Source organism: Arachis ipaensis, chromosome B3 (assembly GCF_059453495.1).
Source record: "Arachis ipaensis isolate K30076 ecotype BB chromosome B3, ASM5945349v1, whole genome shotgun sequence".
Classification (NCBI taxonomy): Eukaryota; Viridiplantae; Streptophyta; class Magnoliopsida; order Fabales; family Fabaceae; genus Arachis; species Arachis ipaensis.
The window spans coordinates 84,311,359-84,324,444 of record NC_142438.1 but is presented as its reverse complement, the minus strand read 5'-3'; the positions used below and the strand labels follow the sequence as shown (position 1 = coordinate 84,324,444).

Genomic DNA, 13,086 nt, shown 5'->3' with positions numbered 1-13,086 from the left:
CATCAAAGTCATTAAATTTGAGTATATTAAGTGAGGATTAATAAGAAGCAAACCAGAACGATAAATCTAAAAGTTTTCAAAACTATTTTATGAACAAACAAAATAACAAACAAAATAATAAAAAGATTCGCATTAGATTATGAAAGTTAATCTCTTCCTTATAATACAATGGCATTATTTCAAAACATGTAAAATAAAATAATAAAGTGCACTTAAATTAATGTGCACAGTAATATAAATGTAAAACTTAGATAGTAGCAGTCAAATATGAATAGCAATGGTTGCCTTTTGTCCCAATGTACTATATTAAATTGCGACTTAAATTTATAATTATTAGTTTAAAAACTTACAATTATGTATTTTTTTATTATTTTAGTTAAAAGTAATATATGTTGATATTGTTTTTTAGGATTATTGACATCAAATTTTGATAATTTGAAAAAAAAATTAAATGCTTTATATCTTACTTCTTTTAACAAAACATCAATAACTCATAAAAGTTAACAGAACAGATAGTTATAAATCAAAGTGATAGACAAAATTGAAAGTTGCGATAATAATACTTGGTAATAATTAATTACGGTCGGGTGAAGAGAAGGTGGAAGGAGAAGAAAAAAATGAGAAAGGAGAACAAGGTAATATAATAATGGCGATGAGACAATGACAAGTATGTGTATAAAGAATAATAATAAGAAAAAGTGTTTGATATAATAAAGGGATATAATAAAATATAAATTAATAATTTTGAAAAAATAACAAAATTAAAGATAATTTAAAAAAATTAAATATAAAATTAAAAAAAATTAAAATATTTTTTATCAATTAGAATTATGCATGAAGATAAATAATAGTGTTTTAAATACAAATTTTTATCTCGACTTCAAATTAAATACTATTAAAAATAAATAACTAAACTTCATAACGTTTATAAATAGTTAATTTGTAAATAATGTTTTTAAATTTTTATTTTGATTTTGTTACCTATAATAACAACATACTAAATTTTTGTTTAATATCTTATTTAATTTAAATTTATAAATTTTATACGTTCTAAAAGTTAATTTGATAATTTGGATAAAAATTTTAAATGCTTTATGTCTTACTTTTTTTAGCGAAACTTCAACAACTCATAAAAGTTAATATAATAGATGGTTATAAATCAAAGTGATAGACAAGATTAAAAATTACGATAATAATACTTGGTAATAATTAATTACAGTCGGGTGAAGAGAAGGTGGAAGAAGAAGGAAAAAATGAGAAAGGAAAACAAGGAAATATAATAATGGCGATCAGATAATGATAAGTATGTGTTTAGAGAAAGATAGTAAGAGAAAGAATAATGTTTAATATAGTAAGGGGATATAATAAAAATATAAATTAAAAATTTTAAAAATAATGAGATTAAAAAAATTTAAAAATTAAATATAAAATTTAAAAAAATAAAATATTTTTAACAATTGAAATTATGCACGAAGATAAAGAGTCTTTTGAATATAAATTTTTATGTCGGTCTCAAATTAAATACTATTAAAAATAAATAATTAAACTACTTAATAACGTTTATAAATATTAAATTTGTAAATAATATTTTTAAATTTATATTTTGATTTTGTTACACATAATTTTTAATTGAATAATATTGAAGTGTTTAAATAATTATTTTTATGGTCAATAAATTGACAGTTTTTCAAAACTCGAAAAGTTATTGATAAGGAGATGTATGATGAATTATGAATGATTTTTTCTAAATATATAATTTTTATACTCTCCTATTTTTTATTAATTATTCTTACAGTTTGATATTTAAAACAAAAAAAATAAGCACTCACATTTCTTCTATCTTTCACTATTTATAAAAAAATGAAGGCCTCTTTATATTCAGATTCATATTTTGACCTACCACTTAAAATATATGAAGACAAATATAAATATTAATGACATTTAAGTAAAAATTATTTTTTGTAAATAACTAACATATATTTTGGTTTATGTATACTCTTTTTGAATTAGGATAATGTTATTATCATTTTTTAAACTATATTTTTTCTGATAATATATATATCTCTCTATTGCGAGCTTTTATAATTTAATATTTTAAAAAAAATTTATAGTAATTTTAATTTTAATAAAATATGATATAAATAAGGTCACGTCAATATTAAAATAAAAAATACTTATCTAATAAATTTAAAGAGGGAATAATATATTAACAAAAGAATAAAATTAATTTTTTAAAAATAATAGAAAAGCGGCTGAACAGGCACGATAGTGCCTGTTGAGCCGCTAGTGTTAATATAATGGGAATTTGGATACCTACTCATGTGAAACTATAAGAATTAAAAAAATCTATGTGCATTGATAAGCTATGTTTATTTTTATGTTTATGAAAAGAAAACCAAAAATATTCAATAAATAAATAAGGGGACAAAATTACCCCAATGCTAAGTTAAGAATTCAAAGATCAATGCATGTATGATAAAATTAAAATAAAAAGTTAATACACGAGTATGGAATGTGAAAGGGAAATTCTGGGTAGCTAGGCATGAATTCTAAAGTTATAAAGAATATATATAGGTTATGTTAAAGCTTGGGTTAATTAAAGATTCAGTTTATAAGCTTACTTAGCCACATATGTATCCTTACCATTACCTTGGCCCCATTACAACCTTGAAAAGACCTCATGATGTTTGCATTGGTATATTAAATATTGTTGATTGGTTAGGAGAAGAACAAAAATTAGAGAGCATGATTAGAGAAGAATAGAGTGATTGCCCTATACACTAGAGAGATTAGAGCGTACGTACATCATCAGTGTGGGTTCAATGCTTAAAATTCTGTGTTCCCTGCTTTCATGAGCTACCTTCTTGTATTTTTATCTGTTCTTACTGTATAAGAATTGAATTAGTGGAATTTGATTTGTAATTATTTTGAAGAGCTTATTTACTATTGATCAAGTGGACAAGAATCATATAGTTGCATTCACATATATAGGTTGCATTGCATTGCATGAGTTTTACATGTTCCTACTCATTTATTTTATCTCCTTCAACTAAGCATGAGGACATGCTAATGTTTAAGTGTGGGGAGGTTGATAAACCACTATTTTATGGTTTATAATGTGTTTAATTGTGTGGTTTTATCATGATCTTTACCCACTTATTCATATGATTAGCATGCAATTTATATTTCCTTCCTAAAATTATTAAATGATTAAAAACTTGCTTCCTAGAGACTTTTAATTACGTATTTTAATTCTCCTTTATTCCATTCGATGCCGTGATCTGTGTGTTAAATGTTTCAGGCTTTATAGGGCATGAATGAATTGGAGATTGGAAAGGAAGCTTGCAAAAATGGAACGAACACAAAAAATTGAGGAGATGACCAGCGAGAAGTGACGCGGCCGCATGGCTCACGCGACCGCGCGGATTGGAATAGCACCAGTGACGTGGAGGCGTGGACGACGTGCTCGCGTGGTAGGAAAAAACGCCGAATGACGCGGCCGCATGAATGACGCGATCGCGTGACGTGCGCAATCTGCATAATCTGCAGAATTCGCTGGGGGCAATTTTGGGCCCTGTTTTGACCCAGTTTTCGGCCCAGAAAAGCAGACTAGAGCCAGAGGACATGCAGAAACCAACAACAACATTCATTCTACACAATTTTAGTTTTTAGATCTAGTTTTACTCCTCCTCTAGGTTTTCTCTCTACACATTCATAGTTTTTAGGATTTTTATTTCTATTGCTTTTTGGGATATTGAGAAGAGTTATTACCTCACCAAGACTTCGTCATTCTAGTTCATTTTCTTTACTTGTCTCTGCTCTTCCATGTCCTTTAATTTACTCAATTTTACTATTGGATTATTTTAGAATTTATTAATACAAGAATTACTTTTATTTTTAATTGATTTCTTTGATTTCTATTTATCATGTCTTTCTTTAATTCCCTTTCCTATGTTATGAATTCTATATTCACAATGAGCGAGTAGTTCCCTAACTTGATGGGGTGTTGATTGAAAGGAACCCTTGAGTTGGAATGCTCAAAAAGAAGAATTGTAATTGGGTTTAATGTTGAATTGCCCTCTAGTCACTGACACCAATCCCTTTTAATTGTGTAGGTTGGAACTTGTGAATAGAAGTAGCATTCCAACTTGTTTGACTTTTTCTTGCCTAGTAAGGGATAACTAAACAGAACAACCTTCAATTATCAATTAATCTTGAGAGTACTCCAACAAGAATAGGGCTTCCAACTAATCTACTCCCAGTCAAGGCTTTTATTTAAATTACATAAATTCTCTAATTTAATTTCCTGTTATTCAATTCAAACCATTTTGAAAACATCTGATTAATAAAATAGCACACCTTTCTGCAACTCTGGTGCACGAAATTACAATCACACTTTTGTAACTCCACACAACTAACCAGCAAGTGCACTGGGTCGTCCAAGTAATACCTTACGTGAGTAAGGGTCGATCCCACGGAGATTGTCGGCTTGAAGCAAGCTATGGTTATCTTGTAACTCTTAGTCAGGATATCAGTAATTCTCAGATTTAATTGTAAAAAGTAAAAGAACATGAAATAAATACTTGTTATGCAGTAATGAAGAACAGGTTGAGGCTTTGGAAATGCTTTGTCTTCTGAACCTCTGCTTTCCTACTGTCTTCTTCTTCATGCACGCAAGACTCCTTCCATGGCAAGCTTTATGTTGGGCATCATCGTCGTCAATGGCTACATCCCGTCCTCTCAGTGAAAATGTTCCAAATGCGCTGTCACTGCACGGCTAATCATCTGTCGGTTCTCGATCATGTCAGAATAGGATCCATTGATCCTTTTGCGTCTGTCACTAAGCCCAACACTCACGAGTTTGAAGCTCGTCACAGTCATCCCTTCCCAGATCCTACTCAGAATACAACTGACAAGGTTTAGACGTTCCGGATCTCAGGAATGACCGCCAATGATTCTAGCTTATACCACGAAGACTCTGATTTGAATCATGAGGCTAAGAGATATGCATTCAATCTAAGGTAGAACAGAGGTGGTTGTCAGGGACGCGTTCATAGGTGAGAATGATGATGAGTGTCATGGATCATCACATTCATCAAGTTGAAGTGCGAATGAATATCTTAGAATGGAAGCAAGCGTAATAGAATGGAAAACAGTAGTAATTGCATTAATTCATGAAGAACAGCAGAGCTCCTCACCCCCAACAATGGGGTTTAGAGACTCATGCCATAGAAAATACAATGAGAAACGTGTAGAATGTCATGAGGTACAATATGAATCACTGAAAGTAGTATTTATAGTAAACTAGTGACCTAGGGTTACAGAAAATGAGTAAGCTAGGGTGTTTATTGTAAAATTCAAATTCCGGGGCCCACTTGGTGTGTGCTTGGGCTGAGCATTGAAGCTTTCATGTGTAGAGACGTTTCTTGGAGTTAAACGCCAGATTTTATGCCAGTTTGGGCGTTTAACTCCAGCTTTTGTGCCAGTTCTGGAGTTAAACGCCAGAATTCTTGAGCTAACTTGGAACGCCTGTTTGGGCCATCAAATCTCGAGCAAAGTATGAACTATTATATATTGCTGGAAAGCCCAGGATGTCTACTTTCTAACGCAATTAAGAGCGTGCCAATTGGGCTTCTGTAGCTCCAGAAAATCCACTTCGAGTGCAGGGAGGTCAGAATCCAACAGCATCTGCAGTCCTTTTTCAGCCTCTGAATCAGATTTTTGCTCAGGTCCCTCAATTTCAGCCAGAAAATACCTGAAATCACAAAAAAACACACAAACTCATAGTAAAGTCCAAAAAAGTGATTTTTATTTAAAAACTAATAAAAACATAATAAAAACTAACTAAAATGTACTAAAAACATACTAAAAACAATGCCAACAAGCGTATAAATTATCCGCTCATCACAACACCAAACTTAAATTGTTGCTTGTCCCCAAGCAACTGAAAATCAAATAGGATAAAAAGAAGAGAATATACAATGAATTCCAAAAATATCTATGAAGATCAGTATTAATTAGATGAGCGGGGCTTTTAGCTTTTTGCCTCTGAACAGTTTTGGCATCTCACTTAATCCTTTGAAGTTCAAAATGATTGGCTTCTATAGGAACTCAGAATCCAGATAGTGTTATTGATTCTCCTAGTTAAGTATGTTGATTCTTGAACACAGCTACTTTATGAGTCTTGGCCGTGACCCTAAGCACTTTGTTTTCCAGTATTACCATTGGATACATAAATGCCACAGACACATAACTGGGTGAACCTTTTCAGATTGTGACTCAGCTTTGCTAGAGTCCCCAATTAGAGGTGTCCAGAGCTCTTAAGCACACTCTTTTTTTGCTTTGGACCACGACTTTAACCGCTCAGTCTCAAGTTTTCACTTGACACCTTCACGCCACAAGCACATGGTTAGGGACAGCTTGGTTAGCCGCTTAGGCCAGGATTTTATTCCTGTGGGCCCTCCTATCCACTGATGCTCAAAGCCTTGGATCCTTTTTATTACCCTTGCTTTTTGGTTTAAAGGGGTATTGGCTTTTTCTGCTTGCTTTTCTTTTTTCTTTTTTTTTTCACTTTTTTTTGCTGCAAGCTTTCTATTCGCTGCCTTTTCTTGCTTCAAGAATCAATTTTATGATTTTTCAGATCATCAGATAACATTTCTCCTTTTCCCATCATTCTTTCAAGAGCCAACAATTTTAACATTCATGAATCAACAAATTCAAAAATATGCACTGTTCAAGCATTCATTCAGAAAAATAAAAGTATTGCCACCACATCAAAATAATTAATCTGTTTTAAAATTCGAAATTCATGCACTTCTATTTCTTTTTCAATTGAAAATATTTTTCATTTAAGAGAGGTGATGGATTCATTTTCATAGCTTTAAGGCATAGACACTAAGACACTAGTGATCATGTAATAAAGACACAAACATAGATAAACATAAAGCATAAAAATTCGAAAAAAATAGAAGATAAAGAACAAGGAGATTAAAGAACGGGTCCACCTTAGTGATGGCGGCTAGTTCTTCCTCTTGAAGATCTTATGGAGTGCTTGAGCTCCTCAATGTCTTTTCCTTGCCTTTGTTGCTCCTCTCTCATGACTCTTTGATCTTCTCTAATTTCATGAAGGAGGTCCACCCTTAGTTGTCTCCTATTGGAACTTAATTCTCCTAGGGAGGTGTTAATTTGCTCCCAATAGTTTTGTGGAGGAAAATGCATCCCTTGAGGCATCTCAGGGATTTCATGATGATAATTTTCCTCATGCTCTTGTTGAGGTCCATGAGTGGGCTCTCTTGTTTGCTCCATCCTTTTCTTAGTGATGGGCTTGTCCTCTTCAATGAGGAGTCTTGGCCAAAACTTCATAGAAGTGGTCTTGATGGACCTTTGAGATGAATCTCTCCATCTCTCATGACTCGAAGGTGGAAGCAATCGCCTTTCCATTCCTCTTTTTAGAGGTTTCTCCGGCCTTAGGTGCCATAAATGGTTATTGAAAAACAAAAGAAAAGCTGAGCTTTTCCACACCAAACTTAAAAGGTTTGCTCGTCCTCGAGCAAAAGAATAAAGAAAGGAGGAGAAGAAGAAGAGATGGATGAGATGGAGGTGTGTGGATTATTCGGCCAAGGGGGGTTTTAGGTGGTTATGATGTGGAAAAGGAAGGAGTAATGGAGGTGATTGGTGGAGGTTATTTGGGGAAGAGTATTATGAAAAGGTGTGAAGAAGTGAGAGAGTGAGTTGAGGTTGGTGGGAATCCTGTGGGGTCCACAGATCCTGAGGTGTCAAGGATTTCCCATCCCTGCACCAATTAGGCTTGCAAAACGCCCTCTGCTGCCAATCCTGGCGTTAAACGCCAGGTTGCTGCCATTTCTGGCATTTAACACCAGCTTTTTGCCCTTTTCTGGCGTTAAACGCCAGTCTGGTGCCCATTTCTGGCGTTAAACGCCCAGAATGGTGCCAGACTGGGCGTTTAACTCCCATTCTGCTGTCTTTACTGGCGTTTAAACGCTAGTAGGCTTCTCCTCCAGGGTGGGCTATTTTTCATTCTATTTTTCAGTTTGTTTCTACTTTTTCAATTGTTTTTGTGACTTCACATGATCATCAACCTACAGAAAACATAAAATAACAATGGAAAATAGAAACTAACATAGATAAGTAAAATTGGGTTGCATCCCAACAAGCGCTTCTTTAATGTCAGTAGCTTGATAGTGGGCTCTCATGGAGCCTCACAGATACTCAGATCATGATGATGGCCTCTTAACACCAAACTTAGAGTTTGGTTGTGGCCTTCCAACACCAAACTTAGAGTTTGGTTGTGGCCTTCCAACACCAAACTTAGAGTTTGAATGTGGGGGTTTTATTTGACTCTGTATTGAGAGAAGCCTTTCATGCTTCTTCCTTTTCCTGTCTGCAAACCATGGTGCTTCCTGAATAGCGAAGAGTTGCTCATCTGGAAAGGTTTCAGAGATCTCAGTAGGAGGGTGGGATGCCCCTGGTACTGGTTCTATCCGAGATAGGTGATCAGCTACCTGGTTCTCTGTCCCTTTTCTGTCTCTTATTTCGATATCAAACTCTTGCAGAAGCAACACCAATCTTATGAGCCTGGGTTTTGAATCCTGCTTTGTGAGTAGGTATTTAAGAGCAGTATGGTCAGTATACACAATCACTTTTGAACCTAATAAATAGGATCTAAACTTGTCAATGGCATAAACCACTGCAAGTAACTCTTTTTCTGTTGTTGTGTAATTCTTCTGTGCATCATTTAAAACACGACTAGCATAGTAAATGACGTGCAGAAGCTTGTTATGCCTCTATCCCAACACTGCACCAATGGCATGGTCACTGGCATCACACATTAGTTCGAATGGTAATGTCCAGTCAGGTGCAGAAATGACTGGTGCTGTGACCAGCTTGGCTTTCAGGGTTTCAAACGCCTACAGACACTCTGTGTCAAACACAAATGGTGTGTCAATAGCTAGCAGGTTGCTTAGAGGTTTTGAAATTTTTGAAAAATCCTTTATGAACCTCCTATAGAATCCTGCATGTCCTAGAAAGCTTCTGATTGCCTTTACATTGGCAAGTGGTGGTAATTTTTCAATTACTTCCACTTTAGCTTGATCCACCTCTATTCCTTTGTTTGAAATTTTATGCCCAAAGACAATTTCTTCAGTCACCATGAAGTGACACTTTTCCCAGTTTAAAACTAGGTTGGTCTCTTGGCATCTTTTCAGAACAAGTGCTAAATGGTCAAAACAGGAGCTGAATGAGTCTCCAAATACTGAAAAGTCATCCATGAAGACATCCAGAAATTTTTCCACCATATCAGAGAAAATTGAGAGCATGCATCTCTGAAAGGTCGCAGGTGCATTGCACAGACCAAAAGGCATCCTTCTATAGGCAAATACTCCAGAAGGACATGTGAATGCTGTTTTCTCTTGGTCTTGAGGATCCACTGCAATTTGGTTGTAACCTGAATAGCCATCCAAAAAGCAGTAATATTCATGACCTGGTAGTCTCTCTAGCATCTGGTCTATGAATGGTAAAAGAAAGTGATCCTTTCGGGTGGCTGTATTGAGCCTTCTGTAGTCAATACACATACGCCACCCTGTAACTGTCCTTGTAGGAACCAGTTCATTCTTTTCATTATGAACCACTGTCATGCCTCCCTTCTTGGGGACAACTTGGACAGGGCTCACCCAGGGGCTATCAGAAATAGGATAAATAATCCCAGCCTCTAGTAACTTAGTGACCTCTTTCTGCACCACTTCCTTCATGGCTGGATTTAGCCGCCTCTGTGGTTGAACCACTGGCTTAGCATCATCCTCTAATAGGATCTTGTGCATACATCTTGCTGGGCTAATGCCCTTAAGATCACTTATGGGCCACCCAAGAGCTGTTTTGTGTGTCTTTAGCACTTGAATTAGTGCTTTCTCTTCCTGTGGATTTAAAGAAGTGCTTATAATCATTAGAAAAGTATCATCTTCTCCCATAAATGCTAATTTCAGGGATAGTGATAATGGTTTGAGCTCGGGTTTAGGAGGTTTCTCCTCTTCCTGAGGGATTTTTAGAGGTTCTTTTATCTCCTCCGGTTCCTCCAGACCAGGCTGAACATCTTTAAAGATGTCCTCTAGATCTGATTCAAGACTCTCAGTCATATTGATCTATTCCACCAAAGTGTCAATAATATCAGTGCTCATGCAGTCATTTGATGTATCTGGATACTGTATAGCTTTGACAGCATTTAACTTGAACTCATCCTCATTGACTCTCAGGGTCACTTTCCCTTTTTGTACATCAATAAGAGTTCGTCCAATTGCTAGGAAAGGTCTTCCTAGAATGAGAGTTGCACTCTTGTGCTCCTCCATTTCCAGCACTACAAAATCAGTGGGAAAGGCAAATGGCCCAACCTTGACAATCATGTCCTCAATGATGCCTGATGGATATTTAATGGAGCCATCAGCAAGTTGAAGACATATCCGGGTTTGTTTGACTTGTTCAGTCAAGCTAAGCTTTCTAATAGTAGATGCAGGTATTAGGTTAATACTTGCTCTAAGGTCACATATGGCTGTCTTGGTACAAGCACCCTCTAATGTGCATGGTATCATAAAGCTTCCTGGATCTTGAAGCTTTTCTGGTAAGCTTTTTAGAATGACTGCACTGCATTCTTTAGTGAAAAACACTTTTTCAGTTTCTCTCCACTCCTTCTTATGACTTAAGATCTCTTTCATGAACTTAGCATAAGAGGGTATTTGCTCAAGTGCCTCTGCAAATGGAATCTTTCTTTCAAGAGTCCTGAGATAGTCTGCAAAGCGGGCAAATTGTTTATCCTGTTCCGCTCGGCGGAGTTTATGAGGATAAGGCATCTTGGCTTTATATTCTTCAAACTTAGTTGCTGCAGGTTTATTCCTTACAGAAGTGGTTGGAGAAGCCTTCTTAGAGGGGTTACTATCAGCACTTGAAGGTGTCTGATCCCTCATTGGCATTTGAACGCCAGGAATGGGGGCTGAATGGGCGTTTAACGCCAGGTTCCCACCCTTTTCTGGCGTTTGAACGCCAGATTTGGGCATCCATTGGGCGTTTAACGCCAGTTTTTCCCCCTTTTCTGGCGTTTGAATGCCAGAGTTATTCCTCTCTGGGATCTTAATGTCCTCAGAGGGATTTTGGGTAGTGGTTTGGTCATCCTCTGTCATTTGTTCCTTTCTTGACTTTTTGCTACTTTTAGCTGAGTTATTCAATGTTTTCCCACTCCTTAGTTGGACAGCTTGGCATTCTTCTGTTATCTGTTTAGATAGCTGCTGTCTTGTCTGATTCAATTGTGCTTCTATATTCTTGTTAGCATTTTTAGTGTCTTGGAGCATCTATTTGAATTCTGCTAATTGTTTTGTCATAAGGAGTAATTGCTGATTAAGTTCAACAATCTGTTCTTGAGGATTGGGATCAGTAGTTACTGCCATAGCCTTTTCTTTTATGGAGGACTCACTGTTTGAGTACAGATGTTGATTTCTAGCAACTGTATCTATGAGTTCTTGAGCCTCTTCAATTGTTTTTCTCATGTGTATAGATCCACCAGCTGAGTGGTCTAGGGACATCTGAGCTTTTTCTGTAAGCCCATAGTAGAAGATGTCTAACTGTACCCACTCTGAAAATATTTCAGAGGGGCATTTTCTTAGCATCTCCCTGTACCTCTCCCAGGCATTATAAAGGGATTCATGATCCTCTTGTTTAAAGCCTTGGATGTCCAACCTTAGCTGTGTCATCCTTTTTGGAGGGTAAAATTGATTCAGGAATTTGTCTGATAACTGTCTCCATGTTTTTATGCTTGTTGTGGGTTGGTTATTTAACCACCTCTTAGCTTGATCTTTTACAGCAAATGGAAACGGTAATAATCTGTAGACATCCTGATCCACTTCTTTATCACGTACTGTGTCAACAATTTGTAAGAACTGTGCCAGAAACTCAGTAGGTTCTTCCTGTGGAAGACCGAAATACTGGCAACTCTGCTGCACCATGATAATGAGCTGAGGGTTTAGCTCAAAGCTGCTTGCTTTGATGGGAGGTATACAGATGCTACTCCCATATGCAGCTGTAATGGGGTTAGCATATGACCCCAGAGTCCTTCTGGATTGTTCACTTCCACTTATGTCCATGATGGAGAAAAGGGAATTGATATGAATTATTTTTTTTTAAAAGTAACCGAAAATAATAAGTAAAATAAATGAAAAATAAAATAAAATTTCGAAAACAAAAAGAAAATAAAATAAAAGCAAATTAAAAACTAAATTAATTAATTAATTAAAAAGATTTTGAAATTAGCAATTAAAAAGATATGATTGAAAATTATTTTGAAAAAGATATGATTTAGAAGATATGATTGCAAATAAAAAAAAAAGATATGATTGAAAAGATATGATTGAAGAAATTAAAAAGATTTGATTTTTGAAACAGATTTGAAAAGATCAATTTTTGAAATTAGAATATTGACTTGACTAATAAAAAGATATGATTTTGAAAATCTTTGACTAAATTAATGCAAAATTTCGAAATTTATGAGTAAAATAAGGAAAGGATATTTTTTTGATTTTTGAATTTTAATGCGGGAAGAGAAAAAAAACAAAATGACACTAAACTTAGAAATTTTAGATCAAAACACAGAAAACAAACAAGAAAACTTTGAATGTCAAGATGAACACAAGAACACTTTGAAGATCAAGATGAACACCAAGAACAAATTTTAGAAAAATTTTTAAGTAAAATAAAAGCACAAAAACACCAAACTTAAAATTTTTAGAAAATAAAGCACAAATTTTCGAAAAATTAAAAGAAAACACAAAGAAGACACCAAACTTAGAAATTTTTAAAAATCAAGGAAGAACTAAAGACATGCAATTTCAAAAAATTAAAAGAAAATAAAAGCATGCAATTGACACCAAACTTAAAATATGAAACTAAACTCAAATAAAAGACTCTAAACCAACAAAAATAAAATATTCCTAATCTAAGCAACAAGATAAACCGTCAGTTGTCCAAACTCGAACAATCCCCGGCAACGGAGATTGTCGGCTTGAAGCAAGCTATGGTTATCTTGTAACTCTT

The 13,086-nt window shown here is 34.9% G+C and overlaps 1 pseudogene; it reads right to left on the bottom strand.

Moving 5' to 3' along the window:
- LOC148571388 (uncharacterized) overlaps positions 1–12,140 on the bottom strand; it is a 28,491-nt pseudogene extending 16,351 nt beyond the window's left edge.
- Between the last annotated feature and the right edge of the window lie 946 nt (positions 12,141–13,086).